This window comes from Stenella coeruleoalba (genome assembly GCF_951394435.1).
Source record: "Stenella coeruleoalba genome assembly, chromosome: 2".
Classification (NCBI taxonomy): domain Eukaryota; kingdom Metazoa; phylum Chordata; class Mammalia; order Artiodactyla; family Delphinidae; genus Stenella; species Stenella coeruleoalba.
Genome location: NC_137147.1, coordinates 97,573,965 through 97,592,719, shown reverse-complemented (window position 1 = coordinate 97,592,719; position 18,755 = coordinate 97,573,965). Strand labels below are relative to the sequence as shown.

The 18,755-nt window shown below is 43.7% G+C and overlaps 1 long non-coding RNA gene across 3 annotated transcripts in view; it reads left to right on the top strand.

Annotated features, from left to right (window-relative positions):
- Window positions 1-18,755, top strand: part of LOC307178661 — a 1,149,198-nt gene that overhangs the window by 924,828 nt on the left and 205,615 nt on the right. For 2 of the 3 annotated variants that reach the window (XR_013825249.1, XR_013825250.1), the window contains one exon: window positions 4,212-4,301. This is a non-coding gene — a long non-coding RNA (uncharacterized lncRNA). Of the gene's footprint in view, window positions 1-4,211; window positions 4,302-15,280; window positions 15,366-18,755 lie in introns of those variants that run through there. The other variant, XR_013825251.1, reaches the window with a different exon arrangement.

Below are 18,755 nucleotides of genomic sequence, written 5' to 3'. Positions count from 1 at the left end.
TTTTTGGCCAAGTGCATCATTGTGGACGTTCTGCCTCTTTTCCTATGCTTTCAATGCAATTCCAGTCTACCTCCTGAAATCGGTTTCCTGCAATTCTGCCCCGCTTTCAAGTCCTCTTGGCAGCCTTCCTTCAGTATATTTTTGGACGATAGCTGTCATTTATAACTCTGCAGGTTTGTGAATTACAGTGCCCCTGAGCTCCTTTCTTCAACTCGCTTTCATGTGACCTGGCCGCAACACCACAGGATGGCTTCAGGCCCTAATCTGGTTCCGGCACGGCACGCTGAGCCTTTGGTTAATTCCTCTTCCTGGTGGGAAATGAGAGTTAAATTTGCCCGTCCAGACACCTCCAGCTAGTCTCTCATTGATTCTCGCTATTCCTGTTCATCTTCCGCAGAAATTGCAAACTGGGCCAAACAGGAGGTTAAAGGGACTGACTCTCCAAGTCGGGAGAGTGTTAGTAAAGCATCTGGAATGTTGCACCCGAGTACCAGGGTACGAAAACTGAGACATATTTGAACACGTCTCCCGATCACATGGTTGATCATACTCTAGGTTCCAAATGCATGTTTTAGCTGAAGGAAGAATGCCTTAAACCTGGGTAGTTGAAACCCGTTGAATGGGTACCATGCAATATGACTTCAAAGGGTCTTCATTTGCTCACCGAACCTCTCCAATCCTATCACTGCTGCGTTTGTGCCCCTGTACACATGCTTGATCTCTTTCGGAGACATAGCAATCCATAGGTTTTAAGATACTTACTAGTCAGATACATTCTTAGGCGTTTAATATGCGGTGTTCAGTCCATTTCGTTGAGCAAGGAGTAGCTCTTGTCGATTCCATATTTGGCTTAAGGAACTTTATCTGTGCTCATTTCGATCTCTGGTTTTATGCAGCACCCCAACTCACCTTTCCCCTTAAGCAAGCATAAGTTGGTTTTCTAACTTTGAGACCCTGTTCTGTTCTGTAATTCAGTTCCTGTGTAGCCAAGTTTACATTCCGTGTATTACTGATATCTTATGATGTTTCTTTTTCTGTGTGACTTATTTCAGTTAGAATCATCATACCTGAATCCACTCATTATGCTGCTACGGGCCTGATGACATAGATTTCATTGCTGAGTGATACTGCATTGTACGTAAGTACCACAAGTTCTTTATCCACTTTTCACTTTCTGTGATATTGAACTTCTATGGTAAACGAGGTTCTTGTAAACAGAGGCATCCCAAACTTTGGGGTGCCTGTGTCTTTTTGATTTTAATTTCCTTAAGCGATAGGACCATAAGTGGAAGTGCCCTAGGCTCTGTTGCTTTGTTTTTTAGATGTTTCAGGAAACACCATACACTTCTCCCGAGTGTCTGTTGGCAATTTACATCCCGCCCATCAGCATAACAAGGCTCCCAGTTCTCCATGGCCTGGCCTGCCTTTCTGGATTTTACACTTTTTTCAGATGGCCCTTTTGACCGGGGGGAAGTGAGACTTCATTGTAGTGCAGATTTCCTTTGCAAGCTTGCTTGGTTGGCCAAAAAGGGCGTATGCGTTTTTTCCTGAATATATTCCAGAAAAAACGCATACGCCCTTTTTGGCCAAGTGCATCATTGTGTACGTTCTGCCTCTTTTGCTATGCTTTCAATGCAATTCCAGTCTACCTCCTGAAATCGGTTTCCTGCAATTCTGCCCCGCTTTCAAGTCCTCTTGGCAACCTTACTTCCGTATATTTTTGGACGATAGCTGTCATTTATAACTCTGCAGGTTTGTCAATTACAGTGCCCCTGAGCTCCTTTCTTCAACTCGCTTTCTTGTGACCTGGCCGCAACACCGTAGGATTGCTTCAGGCCCTAATCTGGTTCCGGCACGGCACGCAGAGCCTTTGGTTAATTCCTTTTCCTGGTGGGAAATGAGAGTTAAATTTGCCCGTCCAGACACCTCCAGCTAGTCTCTCATTGGTTCTCGCTATTCCTGTTCATCTTCCACAGAAAGTGCAAACTGGGCCAAACAGGAGGTTAAAGGGACTGACTCTCCAAGTCAGGAGAGTGTTAGTAAAGCGTCTGGAATGTTGCACACGAGTACCAGGGTACGAAAACTGAGACATATTTGAACACGTCTCCCGATCACATGGTTGATCATACTCTAGGTTCCACATGCATGTTTTAGCTGAAGGAAGAATACCTTAAACCTGGGTAGTTGAAACCCTTGGAATGGGTACCATGCAATATGATTACTAAGATTCTTCATTTGCTCTCCAAAACTCTCCAATCCTATCACTGCTGGGTTTATGCCCCTGTACACATGCTTGATTCTCTTTCGGAGACATAGCAATCCATAGGTTTTAAGATACTTACTAGTCAGGTACATTCTTAGGCATTTAATATGCGGTGTTGAGTCCATTTCGTTGAGCAAGGAGTAGCTCTTGTCTATTCCATATTTGGCTTAAGGAACTTTATCTGTGCTCATTTCGATCTCTGGTTTTATGCAGCACCCCAACTCACCTTTACCCTTAAGCAAGCATAAGTTGGTTTTCTCAATTTGAGACCCTGTTCTGTTCTGTAATTCAGTTCCTGTGTAGCCAAGTTTACATTCCGTGTATTACTGATATCTTATGATGTTTCTTTTTCTGTGTGACTTATTTCAGTTAGACTCATCATACCTGAATCCACTCATTGTGCTGCTAAGGGCCTGATGACATAGATTTCATTGCTGAGTGATATTGCTTTGTAAGTAAATACCACAACTTCTTTATCCATTTTTCACTTTCTGCGATTTTAAACTTGTACGGTAAACGAGGTTCTTGTAAACAGAGGCGTCCCAAACTTTGGGGTGGCTGTGTCTTTTTGATTTTAATTTCCCTAAGCTATAGGACCATAAGTGGAAGTGCCCTAGGCTCTGTTGCTTTGTTTTTTAGATGTTTCAGGAAACACCATACACTTCTCCCGAGTGTCTGTTGGCAATTTACATCTCGCCCATCAGCATAACAAGGCTCCCAGTTCTCCATGGACTGTCCTACCTTTCTGGACTTTACACTTTTTTCAGATGGCCCTTTTGACCGGGGGAAGTGAGACTTCATTGTAGTGCAGATTTCCTTTGCAAGCTTGCTTGGTTGGCCAAAAAGGGCGTATGCGTTTTTTCCTGAATATATTCAGGAAAAAACGCATACGCCCTTTTTGGCCTAGTGCATCATTGTGGACGTTCTGCCTCTTTTCCTATGCTTTCAATACAATTCCAGTCTACCTCCTGAAATCCGTTTCCTGCAATTCTGCCCCGCTTTCAAGTCCTCTTGGAAGCCTTACTTCAGTATATTTTTGGACGATAGCTGTCATTTATAACTCTGCAGGTTTGTGAATTACAGTGCCCCTGAGCTCCTTTCTTCAACTCGCTTTCTTGTGACCTGGCCGCAACACCGCAGGATGGCTTCAGGCCCTAATCTGGTTCCGGCATGGCACGCTGAGCCTTTGGTTAATTCCTCTTCCTGGTGGGAAATGAGAGTTAAATTTGCCCGTCCAGAAACCTCCAGCTAGTCTCTCATTGGTTCTCGCTATTCCTGTTCATCTTCCGCAGAAATTGCAAACTGGGCCAAACAGGAGGTTAAAGGGACTGACTATCCAAGTCGGGAGAGTGTTAGTAAAGCGTCTGGAATGTTGCACCCGAGTACCAGGGTATGAAAACTGAGACATATTTGAACACGTCTCCCGATCACATGGTTGATCATACTCTAGGTTCCACATGCATGTTTTAGCTGAAGGAAGAATACCTTAAACCTGGGTAGTTGAAACCCGTGGAATGGGTACCATGCAATATGACTTCAAAGGGTCTTCATTTGCTCACCGAAACTCTCCAATCCTGTCACTGCTGCGTTTATGCCCCTGTACACATGCTTGATTCTCTTTCGGAGACATAGCAATCCATAGGTTTTAAGACACTTACTAGTCAGGTACATTCTTAGGCGTTTAATATGGGGTGTTGAGTCTATTTCGTTGAGCAAGGAGTAGCTCTTGTCTATTCCGTATTTGGCTTAAGGAACTTTATCTGTGCTCATTTCAATCTCTGGTTTTATGCAGCACCCCAACTCACCTTTCCCCTTAAGCAAGCATAAGTTGGTTTTCTAAATTTGAGAACCTGTTCTGTTTTGGAATTCAGTTCCTGTGTAGCCAAGTTTACATTCCGTGTATTAGTGATATCTTATGATGTTTCTATTTCTGTGTGACTTATTTCAGTTAGAATCATCGTACCTGAATCCACTCATTATGCTGCTACGGGCCTGATGACATAGATTTCATTGCTGAGTGATACTGCATTGTACTTAGGTACCACCAGTTCTTTATCCATTTTTCACTTTCTGTGATATTGAACTTGTACAGTAAACGAGGTTCTTGTAAACAGAGGCGTCCCAAACTTTGGGGTGGCTGTGTCTTTTTGATTTTAATTTCCCTAAGCTATAGGACCATAAGTGGAAGTGCCCTAGGCTCTGTTGCTTTGTTTTTTAGATGTTTCAGGAAACAGCATACACTACTCCCCAGTGTCTTGGCAATTTACATCCCGCCTTTTAGCATAACAAGGCTCCCAGTTCTCCATGGCCTGTCCTGCCTTTCTGGATTTTACACTTTTTTCAGATGGCCCTTTTGACCGGGGGAAGTGAGACTTCATTGTAGTGCAGATTTCCTTTGCAAGCTTGCTTGGTTGGCCAAAAAGTGCGTATGCGTTTTTCCTGAATATATTCAGGAAAAAACGCATACGCCCTTTTTGGTCAAGTACATCATTGTGGCCGTTCTGCCTCTTTTCCTATGCTTTCAATGCAATTCCAGTCTACCTCCTGAAATTGGATTCCTGCAATTCTGCCCCGCTTTCAAGTCCTCTTGGCAGCCTTACTTCCGTATATTTTTGGACGATAGCTGTCATTTATAACTCTGCAGGTTTGTCAATTACAGTGCCCCTGAGCTCCTTTCTTCAACTCGCTTTCTTGTGACCTGGCCGCAACACCGCAGGATTGCTTCAGGCCCTAATCTGGTTCCGGCACGGCACGCAGAGCCTTTGGTTAATTCCTTTTCCTGGTGGGAGATGAGAGTTAAATTTGCCCGTCCAGACACCTCCAGCTAGTCTCTCATTGGTTCTCGCTATTCCTGTTCATCTTCCGCAGAAATTGCAAACTGGGCCAAACAGGAGTTTAAAGGGACTGACTCTCCAAGTCAGGAGAGTGTTAGTAAAGCGTCTGGAATGTTGCACCCGAGTACCAGGGTACGAAAACTGAGACATATTTGAACACGTCTCCCGATCACATGGTTGATCATACTCTAGGTTCCACATGCATGTTTTAGCTGAAGGAAGAATACCTTAAACCTGGGTAGTTGAAACCCGTGGAATGGGTACCATGCAATATGATTACTAAGATTCTTCATTTGCTCACCAAACCTCTCCAATCCTATCACTGCTGGGTTTATGCCCCTGTACACATGCTTGATTCTCTTTCGGAGACATAGCAATCCATAGGTTTTAAGATACTTACTAGTCAGGTACATTCTTAGGCATTTAATATGCGGTGTTGAGTCCATTTCGTTGAGCAAGGAGTAGCTCTTGTCTATTCCATATTTGGCTTAAGGAACTTTATCTGTGCTCATTTCGATCTCTGGTTTTATGCAGCACCCCAACTCACCTTTACCCTTAAGCAAGCATAAGTTGGTTTTCTCAATTTGAGACCCTGTTCTGTTCTGTAATTCAGTTCCTGTGTAGCCAAGTTTACATTCCGTGTATTACTGATATCTTATGATGTTTCTTTTTCTGTGTGACTTATTTCAGTTAGACTCATCATACCTGAATCCACTCATTGTGCTGCTAAGGGCCTGATGACATAGATTTCATTGCTGAGTGATATTGCTTTGTAAGTAAATACCACAACTTCTTTATCCATTTTTCACTTTCTGCGATTTTAAACTTGTACGGTAAACGAGGTTCTTGTAAACAGAGGCGTCCCAAACTTTGGGGTGGCTGTGTCTTTTTGATTTTAATTTCCCTAAGCTATAGGACCATAAGTGGAAGTGCCCTAGGCTCTGTTGCTTTGTTTTTTAGATGTTTCAGGAAACACCATACACTTCTCCCGAGTGTCTGTTGGCAATTTACATCTCGCCCATCAGCATAACAAGGCTCCCAGTTCTCCATGGCCTGTCCTACCTTTCTGGACTTTACACTTTTTTCAGATGGCCCTTTTGACCGGGGGAAGTGAGACTTCATTGTAGTGCAGATTTCCTTTGCAAGCTTGCTTGGTTGGCCAAAAAGGGCGTATGCGTTTTTTCCTGAATATATTCAGGAAAAAACGCATACGCCCTTTTTGGCCTAGTGCATCATTGTGGACGTTCTGCCTCTTTTCCTATGCTTTCAATACAATTCCAGTCTACCTCCTGAAATCCGTTTCCTGCAATTCTGCCCCGCTTTCAAGTCCTCTTGGAAGCCTTACTTCAGTATATTTTTGGACGATAGCTGTCATTTATAACTCTGCAGGTTTGTGAATTACAGTGCCCCTGAGCTCCTTTCTTCAACTCGCTTTCTTTTGAGCTGGCCGCAACACTGCAGGATGGCTTCAGGCCCTAATCTGGTTCCGGCACGGCACGCTGAGCCTTTGGTTAATTCCTCTTCCTGGTGGGAAATGAGAGTTAAATTTGCCCGTCCAGACACCTCCAGCTAGTCTCTCATTGGTTCTAGCTATTCCTGTTCATCTTCCGCAGAAATTGCAAACTGGGCCAAACAGGAGTTTAAAGGGACTGACTCTCCAAGTCGGGAGAGTGTTAGTAAAGCGTCTGGAATGTTGCACCCGAGTACCAGGGTACAAAAACTGAGACATATTTGAACACGTCTCCCGATCACATGGTTGATCATACTCTAGGTTCCACATGCATGTTTTAGCTGAAGGAAGAATACCTTAAACCTGGAGAGTTGAAACCCGTATAATGGGTACCATGCAATATGACTTCAAAGGGTCTTCATTTGCTCACCGAACCTCTCCAATCCTATCACTGCTGCGTTTATGCCCCTGTACACATGCTTGATTCTCTTTCGGAGACATAGCAATCCATAGGTTTTAAGATACTTACTAGTCAGGTACATTCTTAGGCGTTTAATATGCGGTGTTGAGTCCATTTCGTTGAGCAAGGAGTAGCTCTTGTCTATTCCATATTTGGCTTAAGGAACTTTATCTGTGCTCATTTTGATCTCTGGTTTTATGCAGCACCCCAACTCACCTTTCCCCTTAAGCAAGCATAAGTTGGTTTTCTCAATTTGAGACCCTGTTCTGTTCTGTAATTCAGTTCCTGTGTAGCCAAGTTTACATTCCGTGTATTACTGATATCTTATGATGTTTCTTTTTCTGTGTGACTTATTTCAGTTAGACTCATCATACCTGAATCCACTCATTGTGCTGCTAAGGGCCTGATAACATAGATTTCATTGCTGAGTGATATTGCTTTGTAAGTAAATACCACAACTTCTTTATCCATTTTTCACTTTCTGCGATTTTAAACTTGTACGGTAAACGAGGTTCTTGTAAACAGAGGCGTCCCAAACTTTGGGGTGGCTGTGTCTTTTGGATTTTAATTTCCCTAAGCTATAGGACCATAAGTGGAAGTGCCCTAGGCTCTGTTGCTTTGTTTTTTAGATGTTTCAGGAAACACCATACACTTCTCCCGAGTGTCTGTTGGCAAATTACATCCCACCCATCAGCATAACAAGGCTCCCAGTTCTCCATGGCCTGTCCTGCCTTTCTGGATTTTACACTTTTTTCAGATGGCACTTTTGACTGGGGGGAAGTGAGACTTCATTGTAGTGCAGATTTCCTTTGCAAGCTTGCTTGGTTGGCCAAAAAGGGCGTATGCGTTTTTTCCTGAATATATTCAGGAAAAAACGCATACGCGCTTTTTGGCCAAGTGCATCATAGTGGACGTTCTGCCTCTTTTCCTAGGCTTTCAATGCAATTCCAGTCTACCTCCTGAAATCGGTTTCCTGCAATTCTGCCCTGCTTTCAAGTCCTCTTGGCAGCCTTACTTCAGTATATTTTTGGACGATAGCTGTCATTTATAACTCTGCAGGTTTGTGAATTACAGTGCCCCTGAGCTCGTTTCTTCAACTCGCTTTCTTTTGAGCTGCCCGCAACACCGCAGGATGGCTTCAGGCCGTAATCTGGCTCCGGCACGGCACGCTGAGCCTTTGGTTATTTCCTCTTCCTGGTGGGAAATGAGAGTTAAATTTGCCCGTCCAGACACCTCCAGCTAGTCTCTCATTGGTTCTCCCTATTCCTGTTCATCTTCCGCAGAAATTGCAAACTGGGCCAAAAAGGAGATTAAAGGCGCTGACTGTCCAAGTGGGGAGAGTGTTAGTAAAGCGTCTGGAATGTTGCACCCGAGTACCAGGGGAGGAAAACTGAGACATATTTGAACATGTCTCCCGTTCACACTGTTGATCATACTCTGGGTTCCACATGCATGTTTTAGCTGAAGGAAGAATACCTTAAACCTGGAGAGTTGAGACCCGTGTAATGGGTATCATGCAATATGACTTCAAAGGGTCTTCATTTGCTCACCGAACCTCTCCAATCCTATCACTGCTGCGTTTATGCCCCTGTACACACGCTTGATTCTCTTTCGGACACATAGCAATCCATAGGTTTTAAGATACTTACTAGTCAGGTACATTCTTAGGCGTTTAATATGGGGTGTTGAGTCCATTTCGTTGAGCAAGCAGTAGCTCTTGTCTATTCCATATTTGGCTTAAGGAAATTTATCTGTGCTCATTTCGATCTATGGTTTTATGCAGCACCCCAACTCACCTTTCCCCTTAAGCAAGCATAAGTTGCTTTTCTATATTTGAGAACCTGTTCTGTTTTGGAATTCAGTTCCTGTGTAGCCAAGTTTACATTCTGTGTATTACTGATATCTTATGATGTTTCTTTTTCTGTGTGACTTATTCCAGTTAGAATCATCGTACCTGAATCCACTCATTATGCTGCTACGGGCCTGATGACATAGATTTCATTGCTGAGTGATACTGCATTGTACGTAAGTACCACAAGTTCTTTATCCATTTTTCACTTTCTGTGATATTGAACTTGTACGGTAAACGAGGTTCTTGTAAACAGAGGCGTCCCAAACTTTGGGGTGGCTGTGTCTTTTTGATTTTAACTTCCCTAAGCTATAGGACCATAAGTGGAAGTGCCCTAGGCTCTGTTGCTTTGTTTTTTAGATGTTTCAGGAAACACCATACACTTCTCCGGAGTGTCTGTTGGCAATTTACATCCCGCCCATCAGCATAACAAGGCTCCCAGTTCTCCATGGCCTGTCCTGACTTTCTGGATTTTACACTTTTTTTAGATGGCCCTTTTGACCGGGGGGAAGTAAGACTTCATTGTAGTGCAGATTTCCTTTGCAAGTTTGCTTGGTTGGCCAAAAAGGGCGTATGCGTTTCTTCCTGAATATATTCAGGAAAAAACGCATACGCCCTTTTTGGCCAAGTGCATCATTGTGGACGTTCTGCCTCTTTTCCTATGCTTTCAATGCAATTCCAGTCTACCTCCTGAAATCGGTTTCCTACAATTCTGCCCCGCTTTCAAGTCCTCTTGGCAGCCTTACTTCAGTATATTTTTGGACGATAGCTGTCATTTATAACTCTGCATGTTTGTGAATTACAGTGCCCCTGAGATCCTTTCTTCATCTCGCTTTCTTTTGAGCTGGCCGCAACACCGCAGGATGGCTTCAGGCCCTAATCTGGTTCCGGCACGGCACGCTGAGCCTTTGGTTAATTCCTCTTCCTGGTGGGAAATGAGAGTTAAATTTGCCCGTCCAGACACCTCCAGCTAGTCTCTCATTGGTTCTCCCTATTCCTGTTCATCTTCCGCAGAAATTGCAAACTGGGCCAAACAGGAGGTTAAAGGCGCTGACTCTCCAAGTGGGGAGAGTGTTAGTAAAGCGTCTGGAATGTTGCACCCGAGTACCAGGGTACGAAAACTGAGACATATTTGAACACGTCTCCCGATCACACGGTTGATCATACTCTGGGTTCCACATGCATGTTTTAGCTGAAGGAAGAATACCTTAAAACTGGAGTGTTGAGACCCGTGGAATGGGTACCATGCAATATGACTTCAAAGGGTATTTATTTGCTCACCGAACCTCTCCAATCCTATCACTGCTGCGTTTATGCCCCTGTACACATGCTTGATTCTCTTTCGGAGACATAGCAATCCATAGGTTTTAAGATACTTAGTAGTCAGGTACATTCTTAGGCGTTTAATATGCAGTGTTGAGTCCATGTCGGTGAGCAAGGAGTAGCTCTTGTCTATTCCATATTTGGCTTAAGGAACTTTATCTGTGCTCATTTCAATCTCTGGTTTTATGCAGCACCCCAACTCACCTTTCCCCTTAAGCAAGCATAAGTTGGTTTTCTAACTTTGAGACCCTGTTCTGTTCTGTAATTCAGTTCCTGTGTAGCCAAGTTAACATTCCGTGTATTAGTGATATCTTATGATGTTTCTTTTTCTGTGTGACTTATTTCAGTTTGAATCATCATACCTGAATCCACTCATTGTGCTGCTAAGGGCCTGATGACATAGATTTCATTGCTGAGTGATATTGCTTTGTAAGTAAATACCACAACTTCTTTATCCATTTTTCACTTTCTGCGATGTTGAACTTGTACTGTAAATGAGGTTCTTGTAAACAGAGGTTTCCCAAACTTTGGGGTGGCTGTGTCTTTTTGATTTAAATTTCCCTAAGCTATAGGACCATAAGTGGAAGTGCCCTAGGCTCTGTTGCTTTGTTTTTTAGATGTTTCAGGAAACACCATACACTTCTCCGGAGTGTCTGTTGGCAATTTACATCCCGCCCATCAGCATAACAAGGCTCCCAGTTCTCCATGGCCTGTCCTGCCTTTCTGGATTTTACACTTTTTTCAGATGGCCCTTTTGACGGGGGGGGGGGGGGGGGGGGTGGGGGAAGTGAGACTTCATTGTAGTGCAGATTTCCTTTGCAAGCTTGCTTGGTTGGCCAAAAAGTGCGTATGCGTTTTTTCCTGAATATATTCAGGAAAAAACGCATACGCCCTTTTTGGCCAAGTGCATCATTGTGGACGTTCTGCCTCTTTTCCTATGCTTTCAATGCAATTCCAGTCTACCTCCTGAAATCGGTTTCCTACAATTCTGCCCCGCTTTCAAGTCCTCTTGGCAGCCTTACTTCAGTATATTTTTGGACGATAGCTGTCATTTATAACTCTGCATGTTTGTGAATTACAGTGCCCCTGAGATCCTTTCTTCATCTCGCTTTCTTTTGAGCTGGCCGCAACACCGCAGGATGGCTTCAGGCCCTAATCTGGTTCCGGCACGGCACGCTGAGCCTTTGGTTATTTCCTCTTCCTGGTGGGAAATGAGAGTTAAATTTGCCCGTCCAGACACCTCCAGCTAGTCTCTCATTGGTTCTCCCTATTCCTGTTCATCTTCCGCAGAAATTGCAAACTGGGCCAAACAGGAGGTTAAAGGCGCTGACTCTCCAAGTGGGCAGAGTGTTAGTAAAGCGTCTGGAATATTGCACCCGAGTACAAGGGGAGGAAAACTGAGACATATTTGAACACGTCTCCCGTTCACACGGTTGATCATACTCTGGGTTCCACATGCATGTTTTAGCTGAAGGAAGAATACCTTAAACCTGGAGAGTTGAGACCCGTGGAATGGGTACCATGCAATATGACTTCAAACGGTCTTCATTTGCTCACCGAACCTCTCCAATCCTATCACTGCTGCGTTTATGCCCCTGTACACACGCTTGATTCTCTTTCGGAGACATAGCAATCCATAGGTTTTAAGATACTAGTCAGGTACATTCTTAGGCGTTTAATATGGGGTGTTGAGTCCATTTCGTTGAGCAAGGAGTAGCTCTTGTCTATTCCATATTTGGCTTAAGGAACTTTATCTGTGCTCATTTCAATCTCTGGTTTTATGCAGCACCCCAACTCACCTTTCCCCTTAAGCAAGCATAAGTTGGTTTTCTAAATTTGAGACCCTGTTCTGTTTTGGAATTCTGTTCCTGTGTAGCCAAGTTTACATTCCGTGTATTACTGATATCTTATGATGTTTCTTTTTCTGTGTGACTTATTTCAGTTAGAATCATCGTACCTGAATCCACTCATTATGCTGCTACGGGCCTGATGACAGATTTCATTGCTGAGTGATACTGCATTGTACGTAAGTACCACAAGTTCTTTATCCATTTTTCACTTTCTGTGATATTGAACTTGTACGGTAAACGAGGTTCTTGTAAACAGAGGCGTCCCAAACTTTGGGGAGGCTGTGTCTGTTTGATTTTAATTTCCCTAAGCTATAGGACCATAAGTGGAAGTGCCCTAGGCTCTGTTGCTTTGTTTTTTAGATGTTTCAGGAAACACCATACACTTCTCCCGAGTGTCTGTTGGCAATTTACATCCCGCCCATCAGCATAACAAGGCTCCCAGTTCTCCATGGCCTGTCCTGCCTTTCTGGATTTTACACTTTTTTCAGATGACCCTTTTGACCGGGGGGAAGTGAGACTTCATTGTAGTGCAGATTTCTTTGTAAGTTTGCTTGCTTGGCCAAAAAGGGTGTATGGTTTTTTCCTGAATATATTCAGGAAAAAACGCATACGCCCTTTTTGGCCAAGTGCATCATTGTGGACGTTCTGCCTCTTTTCCTATGCTTTCAATGCAATTCCAGTCTACCTCCTGAAATCGGTTTCCTGCAATTCTGCCCCACTTTCAAGTCCTCTTGGCAGCGTTACTTCAGTATATTTTTGGACGATAGCTGTCATTTATAACTCTGCAGGTTTGTGAATTACAGTGCCCCTGAGCTCCTTTCTTCAACTCGCTTTCTTGTGAGCTGGCCGCAACACCGCAGGATGGCTTCAGGCCCTAATCTGGTTCCGGCACGGCACGCTGAGCCTTTGGTTAATGCCTCTTCCTGGTGGGAAATGAGAGTTAAATTTGCCCGTCCAGACACCTCCAGCTAGTCTCTCATTGGTTCTCGCTATTCCTGTTCATCTTCCGCAGAAATTGCAAACTGGGCCAAACAGGAGGTTAAAGGGACTGACTCTCCAAGTCAGGAGAGTGTTAGTAAAGCGTCTGGAATGTTGCACCCGAGTACCAGGGTACGAAAACTGAGACATATTTGAACACGTCTCCCGATCACATGGTTGATCATACTCTAGGTTCCACATGCATGTTTTAGCTGAAGGAAGAATACCTTAAACCTGGGTAGTTGAAACCCGTGGAATGGGTACCATGCAATATGACTTCAAAGGGTCTTCATTTGCTCACCGAACCTCTCCAATCCTATCACTGCTGCGTTTATGCCCCTGTACACATGCTTGATTCTCTCTCGGAGACATCGCAATCCATAGGTTTTAAGATACTTACTAGTCAGGTATATTCTTTGGCGTTTAATATGCGGTGTTGAGTCCATTTCGTTGAGCAAGGAGTAGCTCTTGTCTATTCCATATTTGGCTTAAGGAACTTTATCTGTGCTCATTTCAATCTCTCGTTTTATGCAGCACCCCAACTCACCTTTCCCCTTAAGCAAGCATAAGTTGGTTTTCTAAATTTGAGACCCTGTTCTGTTCTGTAATTCAGTTCCTGTGTAGCCAAGTTTACATTCCGTGTATTACTGATATCTTATGATGTTTCTTTTTCTGTGTGACTTATTTCAGTTTGAATCATCATACCTGAATCCACTCATTGTGCTGCTAAGGGCCTGATGACATAGATTTCATTGCTGAGTGATATTGCTTTGTAAGTAAATACCACAACTTTTTTATCCATTTTTCACTTTCTGCGATGTTGAACTTGTACTGTAAACGAGGTTCTTGTAAACAGAGGCGTCCCAAACTTTGGGGTGGCTGTGTCTTTTTGATTTTAATTTCCCTAAGCTATAGGACCATAAGTGGAAGTGCCCTAGGCTCTGTTGCTGTGTTTTTTAGATGTTTCAGGAAACACCATACACTTCTCCCAAGTGTCTGTTGGCAATTTACATCCCGCCCATCAGCATAACAAGGCTCCCAGTTCTCCATGGCCTGTCCTGCCTTTCTGGATTTTACACTTTTTTCAGATGGCCCTTTTGACCGGGGGGAAGTGAGACTTCATGTAGTGCAGATTTCCTTTGCAAGTTTGCTTGGTTGGCCAAAAAGGGCGTATGCGTTTTTTCCTGAATATATTCAGGAAAAAACGCATACGCATTTTTTGGCCAAGTGCATCATTGTGGACGTTCTGCCTCTTTTCCTATGCTTTCAATGCAATTCCAGTCTACCTCCTGAAATCGGTTTCCTGCAATTCTGCCCCGCTTTCAAGTCCTCTTGGCAGCCTTACTTCAGTATATTTTTGGACGATAGCTGTCATTTATAACTCTGCAAGTTTGTGAATTACAGTGCCCCTGAGCTCCTTTCTTCAACTCGCTTTCTTGTGACCTGGCCGCAACACCGCAGGATGGCTTCAGGCCCTAATCTGGTTCCGGCACGGCACGCTGAGCCTTTGGTTAATTCCTCTTCCTGGTGGGAAATGAGAGTTAAATTTGCCCGTCCAGACACCTCCAGCTAGTCTCTCATTGGTTCTCGCTATTCCTGTTCATCTTCCGCAGAAATTGCAAACTGGGCCAAACAGGAGTTTAAAGTGACTGACTCTGCAAGTCAGGAGAGTGTTAGTAAAGTGTCTGGAATGTTGCACCCGAGTACCAGGGTACGAAAACTGAGACATATTTGAACACGTCTCCCGATCACATGGTTGATCATACTCTAGGTTCCACATGCATGTTTTAGCTAAAGGAAGAATACCTTAAACCTGGGTAGTTGAAACCCGTGGAATGGGTACCATGCAATATGACTTCAAAGGGTCTTCATTTGCTCACCGAACCTCTCCAATCCTATCACTGCTGCGTTTATGCCCCTGTACACATGCTTGATTCTCTTTCGGAGACATCACAATCCATAGGTTTTAAGATACTTACGAGTCAGGTACATTCTTAGGCGTTTAATATGGGGTGTTGAGTCCATTTCGTTGAGCAAGGAGTAACTCTTGTCTATTCCATATTTGGCTTAAGGAACTTTATCTGTGCTCATTTCGATCTCTGGTTTTATGCAGCACCCCAACTCACCTTTCCCCTTAAGCAAGCATAAGTTGGTTTTCTAAATTTGAGACCCTGTTCTGTTTTGGAATTCAGTTCCTGTGTAGCCAAGTTTACATTCCATGTATTAGTGATATCTTATGATGTTTCTTTTTCTGTGTGACTTATTTCAGTTAGAATCATCGTACCTGAATCCACTCATTATGCTGCTATGGGCCTGATGACATAGATTTCATTGCTGAGTGATACTGTATTGTACGTAAGTACCACAATTCTTTATCCATTTTTCACTTTCTGTGATATTGAACTTGTACGGTAAACGAGGTTCTTGTAAACAGAGGCGTCCCAAACTTTGGGGTGGCTGTGTCTTTTTGATTTTAACTTCCCTAAGCTATAGGACCATAAGTGGAAGTGCCCTAGGCTCTGTTGCTTTGTTTTTTAGATGTTTCAGGAAACACCATACACTTCTCCCGAGTGTCTGTTGGCAATTTACATCCCGCCCATCAGCATAACAAGGCTCCCAGTTCTCCATGGCCTGTCCTGCCTTTCTGGATTTTACACTTTTTTCAGATGGCCCTTTTGACCGGGGGGAAGTGAGACTTCATTGTAGTGCCGATTTCCTTTGCAAGCTTGCTTGGTTGGCCAAAAAGGGCGTATGCGTTTTTTCCTGAATATATTCAGGAAAAAACGCATACGCCCTTTTTGGCCAAGTGCATCATTGTGGACGTTCTGCCTCTTTTCCTATGCTTTCAATGCAATTCCAGTCTACCTCCTGAAATCGGTTTCCTGCAATTCTGCCCCGCTTTCAAGTCCTCTTGGCAGCCTTACTTCAGTATATTTTTGGACGATAGCTGTCATTTATAACTCTGCAGGTTTGTGAATTACAGTGACCCTGAGCTCCTTTCTTCAACTCGCTTTCTTGTGAGCTGGCCGCAACACCGCAGGATGGCTTCAGGCCCTAATCTGGTTCCGGCACAGCACGCTGAGCCTTTGGTTAATTCCTCTTCCTGGTGGGAAATGAGAGTTAAATTTGCCCGTCCAGACACCTCCAGCTAGTCTCTCATTGGTTCTCGCTATTCCTGTTCATCTTCCGCAGAAATTGCAAACTGGGCCAAACAGGAGGTTAAAGGGACTGACTCTCCAAGTCGGGAGAGTGTTAGTAAAGCGTCTGGAATGTGGCACCCGAGTACCAGGGTACGAAAACTGAGACATATTTGAACACGTCTCCCGATCACATGGTTGATCATACTCTAGGTTCCACATGCATGTTTTAGCTGAAGGAAGAATACCTTAAACCTGGGTAGTTGAAACCCGTGGAATGGGTACCATGGAATATGACTTCAAACGGTCTTCATTTCCTCACCGAACCTCTCCAATCCTATCACTGCTGCGTTTGTGCCCCTGTACACATGCTTGCTTCTCTTTAGGAGACATAGCAATCCATAGGTTTTAAGATACTTACTAGTCAGGTACATTCTTAGGCGTTTAATATGCGGTGTTGAGTCCATTTCGTTGAGCAAGGAGTAGCTCTTGTCTATTCCATATTTGGCTTAAGGAACTTTATCTGTGCTCATTTCAATCTCTGGTTATATGCAGCACCCCAACTCACCTTTCCCCTTAAGCAAGCATAAGTTGGTTTTCTAAATTTGAGACCCTGTTCTGTTTTGGAATTCAGTTCCTGTGTAGCCAAGTTTACATTCCGTGTATTAGTGATATCTTATGATGTTTCTTTTTCTGTGTGACTTATTTCAGTTAGAATCATCGTACCTGAATCCACTCATTATGCTGCAACGGGCCTGATGACATAGATTTCATTGCTGAGTGATACTGCATTGTACGTAAGTACCACAAGTTCTTTATACATTTTTCACTTTCTGTGATACTGAACTTGTACGGTAAACGAGGTTCTTGTAAACAGAGGAATCCCAAACTTTGGGGTGGCTGTGTCTTTTTGATTTTAATTTCCCTAAGCTATAGGACCATAAGTGGAAGTGCCCTAGGCTCTGTTGCTTTGTTTTTTATATGTTTCAGGAAACACCATACACTTCTCCCCAGTGTCTGTTGGCAATTTACATCCCGCCCATCAGCATAACAAGGCTCCCAGTTCTACATGGCCTGTCCTGCCTTTCTGGATTTTACACTTTTTTCAGATGGCCCTTTTGACCGGGGGGAAGTGAGACTTCATTGTAGTGCAGATTTCCTTTGCAAGCTTGCTTGGTTGGCCAAAAAGGGCGTATGCGTTTTTTCCTGAATATATTCAGGAAAAAACGCATACGCCCTTTTTGGCCAAGTGCATCATTGTGGACGTTCTGCCTCTTCTCCTCTGCTTTCAATGCAATTCCAGTCTACCTCCTGAAATCGGTTTCCTGCAATTCTGCCCCGCTTTCAAGTCCTCTTGGAAGCCTTACTTCAGTATATTTTTGGACGATAGCTGTCATTTATAACTCTGCAGGTTTGTGAATTACAGTGCCCCTGAGCTCCTTTCTTCAACTCGCTTTCTTGTGAGCTGGCCGCAACACCGCAGGATGGCTTCAGGCCCTAATCTGGTTCCGGCATGGCACACTGAGCCTTTGGTTATTTCCTCTTCCTGTTGGGAAATGAGAGTTAAATTTGTCCGTCCAGACACCTCCAGCTAGTCTCTCATTGGTTCTCGCTATTCCTGTTCATCTTCCACAGAAATTGCAAACTGGGCCAAACAGGAGGTTAAAGGGGCTGACTCTCCAAGTGGGGAGAGTTTTAGTAAAGCGTCTGGAATGTTGCACCCGAGTACCAGGGGAGGAAAACTGAGACTTATTTGAACACGTCTCCCGTTCACACGGTTGATCATACTCTGGGTTCCACATGCATGTTTTAGCTGAAGGAAGAATACCTTAAACCTGGGTAGTTGAAAGCCCTGGTATGGGTACCATGCAGTATGACTTCAAAGGGTCTTCATTTGCTCACCGAACCTCTCCAATCCTATCACTGCTGCGTTTATGCCCCTGTACACACGCTTGATTCTCTTTTGGAGACATAGCAATCCATAGGTTTTAAGATACTTACTAGTCAGGTACATTCTTACGCGTTTAATATGGGGTGTTGAGTCCATTTCGTTGAGCAAGGAGTAGCTCTTGTCTATTCCATATTTGGCTTAAGGAACTTTATCTGTGCTCATTTCAATCTCTGGTTTTATGCAGCACCCCAACTCACCTTTCCCCTTAAGCAAGCATAAGTTGGTTTTCTAAATTTGAGACCCTGTTCTGTTTTGGAATTCAGTTCCTGTGTAGCCAAGTTTACATTCCGTGTATTACTGATATCTTATGATGTTTCTTTTTCTGTGTGACTTATTTCAGTTAGAATCATCGTACCTGAATCCACTCATTATGCTGCTACGGGCCTGATGACATAGATTTCATTGCTGAGTGATACTGCATTGTACGTAAGTACCACAAGTTCTTTATCCATTTTTCACTTTCTGTGATACTGAACTTGTACGGTAAACGAGGTTCTTGTAAACAGAGGCATCCCAAACTTTGGGGTGGCTGTGTCTTTTTGATTTTAATTTCCCTAAGCTATAGGACCATAAGTGGAAGTGCCCTAGGCTCTGTTGCTTTGTTTTTTAGATGTTTCAGGAAACACCATACACTTCTCCCGAGTGTCTGTTGGCAATTTA